A 13,304-nucleotide genomic window follows, 5' to 3' on the forward strand; every position below is an offset into this window, starting at 1 on the left:
GCATTAGTGCGTATACATACATTCTGATCCGAGTGGAAACCTCCGTCTGAGGAAACCATCAGTAGCTCCCGGCAGATGGAAGCATTTGTTTCCTCTGTCACTTCCTCTGTCTCATCCCTTCGTGTTCACACTCCCTCTCCCCGCTCAATGTTTTGCATGTTGTCTTCCCATGTCGTATGTTTGTGCGTGTACTCGCGTGCGTTTGTTTTTGTTGTTTCATGCGTGCCACATAGGTGTGAACAGGCTTATTTTGCCTAAGAGGCACAGTCACAGGTTGTCATGCATTTCTAAGACTGTGGGTGGCTTCAGCTCACATGGACCTCAACGCAGCATACCAAACATCTGTTGTGTAAGCCATTAACACCCCGCCATGAGAGTGTGAATTAAAAGGAAGAGGGATTTGAGTATATTGCTGTGTGTCTGCTAAACTGGATTGAGACATTCTGAGCGGCAGTTGTGGGTACAGTTTAAGTGTGCAGGGTGGATTGGATGCTGCAGAGGGTTTATGGCCGTGGTCTTGCCGGGGTTACAGACAGTGAGTATAGTGACTTAACATGCTTTTCACTGAGCCACAGTTCAGTCTGTTATTTTTAGGGCAGCATGTCATGAAACTATCCTTCTGGCGTTTCTTTAAAAAAAAACATGTTTCTTACCATACCTTACAGCTGTCTGAGGCTCTGATCTGAACTGAAATGCCTACAGGTTTTGATGTTAAAGGGAACGTTTAGATATAATAATATATGATAATAATAATAGGGATAGATTCATTCAAACCTATAATAGATTTTATGTATTTATTTATTTATTTATTTATATGACAGCACACATAATTAACTTGTGACGTTAACGAATGCTAATTGTGATGTCCATCCATTGTCAGGTTGATAATAACTTTTAGCTTAATTACCTTAACCTCAGATTATGTTTTCAGCTTTGGTTTGTCTGTCTGTCTATTTGTCACCAGGGTTACAGAGAAACTACAGGCCCGATTTTCATCACGCTTGGTGAAAGGGTGTAGCATGAGCCAGCAAAGAACCCATGTCAGTGTTGGAGCACATGTCATGAATACAGGCATTAGATAGGGCCTTTGTGCTGCACAAATTTCGGAACAACAACTCAGTAACAGATATCAACGTGTTGTTTAAACGCCCTGAGCAATAAAGCGTCCATGTTGTTTCAACATTACGTCTTAAAGCTCATGGATACACTGAAGTCGGAATAACAACTTCCTGAAAATGGGAGCATCTGGGGAGCATGTGAATGCACCATTGGCCTTGGCGGAGGGCTGCATTGCATTCAGAATTTACTTTAGAATCAGAATCAGAAATCCTTTATTAGTCCCACAACGGGGAAATTTACATTCTTACAGCAAAGACAAGAATAAACAAGTGAAACATATAAAGTAAAGTGTGGAGCGCACGTTAGTGTGCTTTTCTAACACAGGGGTATCAGTATGTTTGCTCGGGCTTTACTATCTTAAAGGCATTTTAAAGCTGCATCATTTTTTTCTCAACTTTGTTTTGGTTAACTACTGTTTGGCCCTTTAGCTGCTGGATGCATTATTCGTTCACCAACTAGTCGCTAACGTTGTCAGAGTGTGTTTGGTGCTGGGGAGGTTTTATCAGGTTGATGACATCAGAGTTTGGGGGCCTCAAAATCTAAACAATGAGTGAAAATATGAAACAGCGCAGCGTTAAGGATCGGGGACAGTCCTCCCCGTTATAGAATAGCACTGATTAGCACAGTGAGGGGGAAGAAAACAAGCCAACCTTTTATTTATTTTGTTAATGATGTAGTTATTTATTATTAATAACAGTATTTATAGCAGTAACTTTAATGAATACAATGTAATTACAATGCTTGATTTTGGTAGAGCTATTCTCCTGCTGACTACCAAACATAATAAATACAACAGCCAAAATGGAGACGGTGTGTACTATTATCTACAGACATCCATAAACACAGTTCAGAGCATCTGGCCGATGTTCTTGAAACTTAACCAAACAACATAATTAACAGATACATTAGGAGATGTTTAAATGTTTAAAATGTGATTAGCGCCGTGCTCATTTGTATAATCTCCGCCAATTGAGCTGCTGCAGTACTGTTATACTTTGTAATGTGATTATAATATTTACATATATGGTTTTGGGTTACTATACACATTGCATGATGTGTCAATGTACGTATGTGTATGTAATATGAGTGGATGTTTTATCCGAAAAGCAAAGATTGTGACTAAAAGTGACACGTTGTACATTAAACACAGTCAATTGTATTATGTTGATCCTGGCAAAATCTTCACAAGTATATAAAAGTTTTTATTTGTTTCGGACATCCACTGTAAGAAGATTTTGATTTTTTTTACCAAGAATGAATGTGAATAAGCAGGAAGCTTTTCAAATGTCATGCTAGACTATGCAGTCTGTTGTTACATTACTGGGTTAATTGAGCATACTCAGAATAATAAAATGTTATTGTAATTAAGTTCATTCTTGTCAAGTGATAGCGCCATAACAGGTCTGCCCATATGCTTCCACTATAAAACCATTCAATCCAGGGTTTTGGCAGCTTTTCAGTTTTACCTTTGCTTGATTACACAGGCGCTATCTACACTGTTTGTTTATGCAAAGACCCATTTAACCAGCTATTAATACATGGTTTAAGTACACATGTATAATATCACTCTGTAAAATGCATTAGAGGGGACATCTTGGACATGTTAGCTTGTATTTCTGAACATTTCATTCTTTTTCAAAGCAAGCACGTCCCCTTTAATTCAAACTATCTTTTTTAAAGAACAACAAGAGACAGATATACGTGAAAAAACTTCAAGCAGCATTTCCTGCACACCAAAATGATTCTACCCCCTGTGATGAGTCCCTTGCCGAAAGTTATGCACTGACTCAGAGAATTTATTCTCAGGTTTCCTGTTTTCAAAGTCATTGCTATTGGGAATTTCTCACTGAAATTACAAGCACAGACAAAATATATTGCAAAGGCTGCAATATGGGAATTATGTAGTTTGAGTTTCATGCTACTGGTGGGTAAAGCAGTGCCAATCAGAACAGGCTGGCAGACATATCTTCCTGAAGGCCAAAAGATAATGCGAGAAAAATAGTAGGGAGACTATTTTTTTCAATTCAGCAAAAAGTCTCAGTAATGTCAGTGAGCAAGCTAACATTAGCCACCACAAGCTAGTGAGGCTGCGGCGGCAACACCCCTCAGAGTATTGAGGCTGGGTGAGTTTTGTTGCTAACAAGTTCATCTTTGTATATTAAAAACGGAGAGAGAAGGTGATATTTCCTGAGAAGCTACATAGTCAGCTGTTCATACCTATACCTATTAAAAGTAATGCACTATAATTTGTATATATCCCACGTAATCGAGAGACAGGACAGGAGTCAAAGTTTACTTATTTCTGAAGTAACAGTAGCCATAGCTATTCTAACCCAAACCACAATCTTTTCATAAACCTAACCAAGTAGTTTTAGTTTAATTTTGTTGTCATAACAGGTTTTGCACTGCAGGGTCTTGTGCAGGTGCACTGATTGCTCGTGCTGCTGGACATTCGTAGGAGAATACACAAAAAATAACTTTGCGTAAGATATCATGTAAACCTTTATATGAGGATACCTTGACATGGTAGCGCCTTGGTTTCCCAACTGTTGGATGATGTATTTTACAGCTACTGTATTTGTAGAAAGAAGTGAGCTTAAATGTTTGCTGTGGGTCTATTGTGTGTTATTGTGTTTCTAGTGGAGGCTGGCTTGTATAATTCCTGAGCAATTTATGCTTACAGCTCGATTTCTCCAAAGTGCTGATGAAAACAAATACATCAAGAAAGAAAGTTGGTGCGAGTGTAACAGATGACCTTTCTAGGTTTCCATTTAATTAGATTTACTATATTATTTTGTACAAGGTGTCACGCTGAATAATGGCCTCTTATTAATTTGTGTTGAGTTGCACACCTTAATGTTTAAACGGGAGGATAAGCAGCCGGCAGAGAGTCGACCAGTCCATCAGTCGCCGGTCAAGTTTCCTTCTCTCGGTCTGATAGACGGGTAACACAGACCCACTGCTTCCCTCTTGATCCATGGGGACCATATAACATGTTTTGGAAATCTGTCATAATCACAATATCTCATGCACCAAAAAATGTGGAGCATGTGACTGCGAAAGCTAATGTGTTACTATGGCAACATGAGTTGGATGAACATTTCAGCGGCAGCTGCGATGAACAGTCTAAGTTTCCAGGGATCATGGTTGTTTCTTCTTTTCAACACATGGCATTTGAACAGTAAAAACATATGTTGCTAAGAAACAATGGAATAAAGTGAGTAAAATTGTTGAGATGTTGGTAGATATATTGAATCTTTAACATAAGGCTCTTACAGTATGAAGAAAGTATGTAGGTCGTCCTCTCCTGGTTATTAATGGGGGTTTAAGCTCTAAAAAGTGGCAAGCTTGTGCAATTTTGGGGTACATTGTTGTTTCTTAGTCTTGACTGAGGTAATTCAACTTACTACTCCACTTTTTCATACACTGAGTTGTCTGTTAGTATAACAGCTAATTAGCAAATAAGTATATTTAAATTACACGTAAACATGAAGGCAGGACTTCTACCTTTACATCAACTGACAGGAGGCATTACCTGCATCGTCGTTCTTCAAGACAGACTAAATGGAGCTTACTGACAGTCTCGTCTGGGAGACTTCGTGTTGAATATTTTTCCTCCAATACTCCGTCTAAGCGATGCCTCTTACCCCTATTCACTCATATGTTTTCATTTACTTCTACAGTCCTGTCAGAGTACATTTCAAGAGGCAGCTCCCTCTTGGTTAACGCCATCAAATCAAACACATCTAAAAACAGTCTTCTCTACACAGGAACCACAGTATTACTGAGCTGGGGACTCTTTGTGTATGGAAGATATAACATGCTTAAACTAAAACAAATCAAGGAGATAAAGAAAATAAAGTGAAATACAATACACGTTGTTTTGTATGTGTATTTCCTTTTTATGTGTGCATAAGTCAATGAAAAGGGACAATAATTACGCCCAACAAGTGGGGGGTGTATTGCATTACAGGGTTGTCCAGCAGAGAGCAGCATAAACGTGTCAGCTCTAACTTGGTATTCATTTTTATGAAGAGGTGCACGGAGCTTTTTCTATTTTTAAATGTAAATCCATCATTGATGCTAAAATAACCGTCCAATCACAGCATGGGGGGGTGAAACCACGGGCAGCGTTTATCGTCGCTGGCATGAGCTCATGTCAGTCTGGACATTCGCATGTTCTCTTTTTTTTTAATTGCCAAAATTACACATTTTTAGCCAAAAATTGTAGAAACAAAATTATTGTTCGATTTTCAAATGTACCATAGTCCTAAAAAGACTCATGTGTGATGAAGGCTTAAAATTGTAATATTTCATCAAAACCGTTCCTCATTTAAAAATAAAGTGTTTGCACTAACCAGATCCCGTAACAAACATTAAAGTCCACACTACTCCATAAGCCATAAATGATTGTCACATGACAAAGATTCAGTGAACCGTCCACTGAACTGCAGGCAGTTTACACAGAGCAGAGAGGAGAGCACAAGAGAGGTTGTGAGTACAGGTTGTAAAAGTGTTCACAGTTATAGATCCCATTTCTTCCCATTTTTTATCAAATAAAATACCAAAGAAATTCAACTTGCCTTCTTATTTTTATGATTTATTGTATTAAAACTGTGTTAAACTACACACAAGAGATTTTTTTAGTTATTTTTTCTACTAGCCATGATTGTTGTGTTTCCATAGAGATGCAAGACTTTTATATTACAGTGAAAAACAAGGTGTGTAAAGTGAGTAAAATGTGACAAAAGCAAAAAAACAACCTGAAACTACAGTATGTGGGGTTCAAAGGGTGAAAACTGTTTCCTGGTCATGGGTGGGCTGTATGTTGTATGTATACATTGTATAAAGTGTGTGTGGAAGGGGCCAAACATTGTGCTACAATGCAGCACATCCAATAACAACGGCACTTAGTTACTATGGCTAAGCTGAATCAATGCATAGCATTCCGTTGTGAGGGGGTTAAAATGATGTGCAGCCCCGTATGTTTTATAAGGATGTGTTACATTACATTACAGTTAATTTAGTGTTGTTTCGGCTCCTTACTCGCTGACCTTACATGGGTTACAATGGGGAGTGAATACGCCAAACAAGGTGCAGGATGATTGTAGCTGGAGCTTTGCATTAGTTACACAACACACACAATCAGGCCAGTGCATATGACTGATCTACTGAGGAGCAACAGCTGTCCAGGGAGTTGGCTGATGACGGGTGCAGTCAGGTGAAACTGTAGTGGACTGGTGTGGTACAGCAGGTGCTGAGAGACACATTCAAACACACAGATGAAACGAGAGAGGGAAAAGCAGACACAGGGAGAAGAAACAGATTCATCATGAAAAGTTGATGATTATGTGTGAAGAGTAATATTCAGCCTTTAATGTCCACAGTGGCTCTCGAGGAGTTTTATCGGTTTTGAGAAAATTGAAGAGTTTCCTCAGACATCCAATTTTTCTGGCCTGTAGAAAATGCTTACGAGAATCTTTCTCTGGCTGAGCGTGTTTACTTTCCTGCTGCTCCTGTGCCATCACTCTAAAAACTGAATTTAAATCATTAATTTATAAATATCTTTAAGAATTCTATTGGATTAAATTCTGATTGTACAACAAGTCATTTCTGGGTATTTGTGATGCTCCAGTGTGTCAAAACTGCCTCACAGTCCATAGTCGCATAGTTGCATTATGGGAAGTGTATGAGCCAATGTTTTTAGATCTTAACCTACATTAAGGACTAAAAGTCAGGATATCTCATTTTGAATCCAAAATCTCAATTCTTCCAACATTATGAAAGTGAGCTAATCATTTTTAATCGTATTTGTAAAAAAATTGACCAACGCAGTCAATTTTAGAGTTACATTGAAGTAAAGATGATTGAATAGATATAAGATATTAGAATAGATAAGAAGAATATAATAATTGTAATAGGCCACTTTACTGATGACATCAGACTAAATTTCAAACAGGAAATAAAGTCTACTACTTATTACTCATTACTCATCTCATTATTGCTTATTACTTTTGAACTTTCATTTCAAATGTTATTGAATGCATAAAATGCTGCTTTAGGGTCTGTGAGTGAGGCAGATAAAAGGATGAACAAAGTGTGAGCAGGGCATTTAGTTAGAGTGTGAGGACGCGGATCCTCCATTGATCTCCTGCCATCAAGAGCTGTGATACTCGACACTCACCTACAACCCCACGCACACACACACACACACACACACACACACACACACACACACACACACACACACACACACACACACACAGACAAAGGCTACCTATCAGCACACTGGGCCGTTGAAATGTCACATCTTCACAATTCAAACACAAGTAGCAGGTTTTTAAACTCATGTTCACCTTTGTTTGCATGTCATATTTGGCATGGAAAGAAAAAAGAAAAGCTTTTATGGCGCTCCACAGGAGTGCAGGAGGAGAGGCCTGAAAGAGAACTGTCAGTTTATGTCTTGGCAGATAGCTTAAAGATAAATGCTGAAGAGGAGGAGAGGAGGAATTGCACACTTATAAAAATGTATCTGTTCACCTGCTCCGCCTGTCTGTAACAACGACTCTCTTCTTCATACACCACTTTCAACTCTCTCGTGTATTTTCACACAGCTGCGGTAAAGTCACACAATTTCTTTCACATGTCAACCCAGGAGGCAAACAAGTTCAGACCGACATGCTCGAGTTGCACATTTGCTGATGCACGCAACATTTTTAGCAAAGTGGCTCCTCAAATTGAATTAAGTTATTATGATGAGTGCAAAAAAACGAGGAAAAGGGAAATGTTGATATTGAGGAGTCTGTGAAATTCAGCATACAATGACTTTTTTGTCTTTGAGCCACCAGCATATGCTCTCCAAAGAAAACAGACTGGGGTTTTTTCATTTGGCATCTATGGATGGCCACAGACATATGCCTGGAATAAGCGAAGAAGCGAAACAACAAAGTGACTCGATCCATTTCACACGCTGTGTGGTCCTCGCTGGAAGTGGGAAAGATTGGCGCATGATAAATCACCACAGCGCTTGAGTGTTTTGCATGATTAGACGGTGGAGGGAACATTAAATCAAGCTCGATTTTCTAATTGACTTTTTGCAAGAACCTTAGCCCTGTGCATCGTGGCTGCAAGCATTTTCCATGCACAAATGAAAATGATTGTCCAAAGAAAAATTAGTCACATTGCCAAAACCGCTATCAGGGGCTTATTGGTGTAATGCATGGCTTTAGAGGCTGTTGTATGTAGCAGCATGTCTCTCCTGCTCCAGCTGTGCGTGACTCATATATTTTGTCATTTTGTTGAATCATACAAAGGCAGCCAGATAAATCAGTTAGGATTTGAGCAACGTCAGCAGAGCCGGTGGAAGGAGGGTGCAGTGAAATGTGGAGGCGCTGACCTTGAAGAAATGTTCAATTTGTGTTAGCGATGGGAGTTAAATTCTGGCCAAACACATTCTTTCAGAGCCAAGATGTTGTCAAAATATCCCCCCATGATAGCATAAATTTAAAATCTGTGACATAAGAAATGTATACATAGAAATATAATGATATGCTTGATTAGATCTTTCTCATTTCCAAAAAATCCATGGCAGTCTGTTTCCTCTTCTTCTACTCTTTTTATTCAGCTTAACACACAGAGACATAAGTGTAAAATTCACTCTGGTATGTTGAATGTTAACTCCTGACTTCCAACGAGATATCAATGAAAGTATATTGGAGCACACTCAAGGACAATTGACTTGCAGCTGGAATATCTCTCTTTAGTATAGCAGAGGAGCTGTAATGATGAGAAATTCTTCAGTGAAGCATTGTCACCCAGGCAGTGCCTACCTGGAAGGAGAGAGTGTGGGAGCACGGGAGTCATTGCTATGGAAACAAGCACAACAGTGAAAGAAATTAAGCACAGACTCGGCAGAAGGCAGAAGCTGCTCCGCGGAGGAAAGAATGCTCTAATTGATTGCACTTCCGTCACTGCCATCGACCACATAATCTACCATGTTTTATTTCACAGGTTACACATGTGCAGAACATTTTTCCCCACGTCTAACTTGGGAGAAAGAGTTGTTGTAACAAATGGCAACACTGCTGTACAGAGACAAGAGATTAAAGCCTGGAGGGAGGAGCACCGTCTGAAAGGTAGCGTCAAGCTGGAGTCTGGATGCCCCGAGCAAAGTCAGCCCAAACAGAAGGGTCTCTCATTGATCAAGTTATGCTACCTGGAGGAATATGAAACACTTCTATGCATATACCGTCAGCCTTGTTTCAGGCGCTTGAGCTCAAATTCCTTATTGCACCTTGTTGAGAAAGAAAGGCCAAACAAAATAAGTCATACATTTCTTCTTTAAGAAAGTACAGCATGATCCACAGGACGCAGCAAGACAAGCTCGCCACCTCCATCTTCAGAGACAGAGCATGATGACCAGCATGACCACTAGGGTAATTTGATTTATTCCAAGTCACTTCTGTGCTCCCGTCATCGAGACAAATGGCGTCCTCTTGTAAGAAAATTTAAGCCAGAATAACCACGGTTTCCTCGCTATTGGTGAAGCAAAATACGGCTGGAGTGCAGTGGCTGGATCGCGGCCATTGGAAAGCCAGCACAGCCAATATCACACATGGTTGGCTTTGTTATTAAGATGAGATATCTATGTAGAGAGAGGGAAGGAGCAGAAGTGGACAGACCAAAGAGTAGTTGGCTTACCGGGAGGAAAGTCGATAAAGGACTAGCTGTAACTTACAGAAAACGGTCCAGACTATAGAGAGATATTACCAACATTAAGGGAAATACATTTGTAGGTACTAAAGCTTTAAGAAGTTATTGTAGGAAGTAGTTGCATATCTTAGAAATGGATGTTTAATGCGGTGCTGGGAACAATTTGTATGTAAAAAGGTACTTGGGCACTTGTAGACAAATAGCATCATTCCTGGTTTGAAGTGTTTCTTGTGACTTTTTAACAACTTAGATGGCAATGCTGGCTTGCCCAGAATTGCCATTTTGATTTGTTCACAAGACATTTAAAATCAGGTTTAAATTTAAACAGTAAATTGGAGAAAACACAAGGTCCTTTCTTTCATATCACATGGTCTTCATCAGAAGTCAAAATTCGCCCAGTTGGAAATGTCTTTTAGATTGATAATTTTCAGGACTTCTCATCCATTTCCAACCAACCCTGAACCCTAAAAAATGATCTTCCCATACAACTAAACTGCACACTGAGCGTAGTTTCTCCCTGATTACGATTGCAGTTTTAAACACGTGGTTAACAGCATAAATTTAAAAACAAAACAAAGCACAAATGCAACAAAACTACTTGCTTGTGTTTAGTAAAAGATCATGATTTGGCTTGTTATGTTATATACAAGTGTGCTTGACTTTTGGTTTCACACAGGACATGAACACTGTGTGCTGGGTCTATGTCCTGAGATTGTTTGACACACCCTTCATCCCAAGGCAAACTTCTGTCAACACTTGTCTCTCAAAACGTCATTTACAATGCAGTTTTGTTGTACGAGTGTAATTTTTAGTAGACCAGGCTGGTGGTGAGGATCATGTGGTATCATAGAAAGCACCAGAACAGCCATTATGTTGACCTTGTGGTGTGTTTGTTTTCTCAAGAATAAACTTTGAACCTCAGTTTTTAAGTCAACTTGGACAAAATGTATTTGACGGATATCAAATTACAAGATTTCATAGTTCTGGACGTTTAGTGGAACCCATATGGTACCAAATATAGTTTTTTTAGGGTTTGACAGTAATCTGTGTCCCACAGTGGCATCATCACTTTGGGACACTGGGCTTTCTGCTACACACCCACACTCCTAACTTCTGGCCACTTAGACAGTGAGGTGATCAGAGGGAATGGGTTTTCCCAGTGTGAGAGGTTTGTCAGGGAAACTGAATTAGGGCAAATTGATGGTATTACTACTCTGGCTGCACTACCGAGATGGTGTAAATCACTTTGCCGCTGAGCGCTGAAAAAATGTCAGTCAATGGATTAAGGACACTCAGGCTATGAACTTTTCTTTTCTCTTCTCAAGCTAGGCAAATATGACATTTAGAAAGAACAGGACCCTTAAAGCAAAAGCAGCAATCATCCTTGTAACAGATCCAGCCATACCATACCATTACTATTGTCTGCCAGGGGCTGAATAACAGTGTGTTTTGATAAGAGCTTGTGTGCCACCAGCAGTATTATGAGGCAGTTAATAGGTTTTACTTCCTTTCATGTGCAATTCAAAGGATTTTGCTGTACGAACATAATAATTAGCTTTTTCTGTCCTAATGCCCCGGTTCTGTCTCATGAGTAAATGCAGATTTAACGCACATTCAGTCTTTTTGGATTTCAAGGGGATGCATTTAAGGTTATGCTATTTGCTTGATCTCATCTTGCCCCTCATCTCCACACCTATTTTCCTCTTTAGCACTCCCCTGCCTCAGCGGGTTATGGCATTTCTGTACAAATCCAATAAGATTCATCACAGGCTCAAATCAGATTAGTTTAATCCAGTGTAAAGCAGGAGCCAAACATTCTTCCTCTCAATATGGCGCATCAGAATCCTGACAGAACATTGACAGCACTTAATAGCAATTTGTCCTGGTTAAGCCGGAGCATATACAGTATAAAAGCATAGAAGCAATATACGCTCAGTATTTCTATCACCGTTTAGCATTAATACTCACTTCACTAAGCTGTGTGTACTTCTTGTCAAGGGGCTGGACAATTTGGATAAATGCCTAAAAAGCGATTGAGTATTATGTTCAAAGGAACAAGTTACGAGTCATGATTGTGCTGACGCATGAGTCCACCAGCGTGTACAACACGTTTTTACCAGACGCTTTACAAATTCTACAAAGTAAAAGCTGAAATCGGCACATTCTGAAAAAAAAAAGAGCTTCCTCGACAAATCAGGGCTAAAAGATAGCCTCCTGCCTTTTCCTTTTACACCCCTGTTCCTCATTGTTCGCCAGCCTCCCAGCATAGAAATTCACAGAGACACTGTTTTAATCACCTTGTAATATCACCTCCGTTCAGCTCCTTCATTCTCTGCTTACTCATTCCCCTCTCTGGTGGCATTTAATTTATCCTCAATGCATCGATTTAGGATCAAGAGTGGGGGCGGCTCCTTACGACTTTCCCAAACTTATTCATATGTTTATTGAGAGGCTTATAAAGCTCAGACACCCCCGCTGCCACTGCCCACCTTCCCATTCCACGCTCGGCGATAAATTCCTTCAAGGCTTCAAGACAGGTGATTTGAATGATTTATATCTTCCCTTACTTACACATTGCTTTAGTTTCCTTGTTAATGTAAAACACTGTGGTGTACACTGGCACTTTGCTGATTCGAGATCCACTTCTGCTGAATACCTTGTGGGGTCTGTGGGTTAGATTTTACCATTTGCTAATTGGCTACTGAATATGTGCAACTTTAAGGAGGCTGCGTGACTCTACTTGTGTCCTGTTTGATCATCCGTACAGGGGGAAAAAAGACCTTGAATTATGAAAAGCCTGTGGGTGTGACTTAAATGTCATGCTATATGTATGTACTGATGATGATATGGCATACTAGGACATTTACATCACCATAGCAGTGCGTTAGCAGTGAGCGTGTCTCACAGTAACATTAGTTTTGTCCTTTTCCTCTCTGGTACTTCTACTCCTGGATGACCTCAGGGCTGCCTTTGTATTTGTCTCACATAGGGTCCAGTTGTCAGAAGGACGGCGAACATACGGTAATGATGCCCAGACAGGGTTTGGTAAGTGGTCAGACAGCTGCGAACTGCAAACCAGATGGACTGATGTACCCTTTACTGAGCTGAATGTCATTGGCTGGCATTTCCCACCAGGCCTCATGGATAAGACTGCTAAAAATGGCCTAGAGCAAGAAGGAAAGGCCTCTCTGTGTAACAATGTAAAGGGAAATACTGTAAATGCTTAGGGTTGTGGTCAAATGCTCAAAAAGTATATTGATTACATCAGACACTGATTATACATTTCTACAAAACAACTTTGCAATAAAACTTTTGGAAACGAAAAGCTGCTTGTAAAAATTATCGATCTAATATGTCTGTAAATTAGGCCGGTCGATGGCTGTATGTGCAGTTCATATAGAATGGAAGTTTTGGGTTAGGTTTGTTTGTTTGATCACAGTCAGCCGTGGAGGTTTTCAGGGATTCCTTGGCTG

This window comes from Cottoperca gobio, chromosome 7 (genome assembly GCF_900634415.1).
Source record: "Cottoperca gobio chromosome 7, fCotGob3.1, whole genome shotgun sequence".
Classification (NCBI taxonomy): Eukaryota; Metazoa; Chordata; class Actinopteri; order Perciformes; family Bovichtidae; genus Cottoperca; species Cottoperca gobio.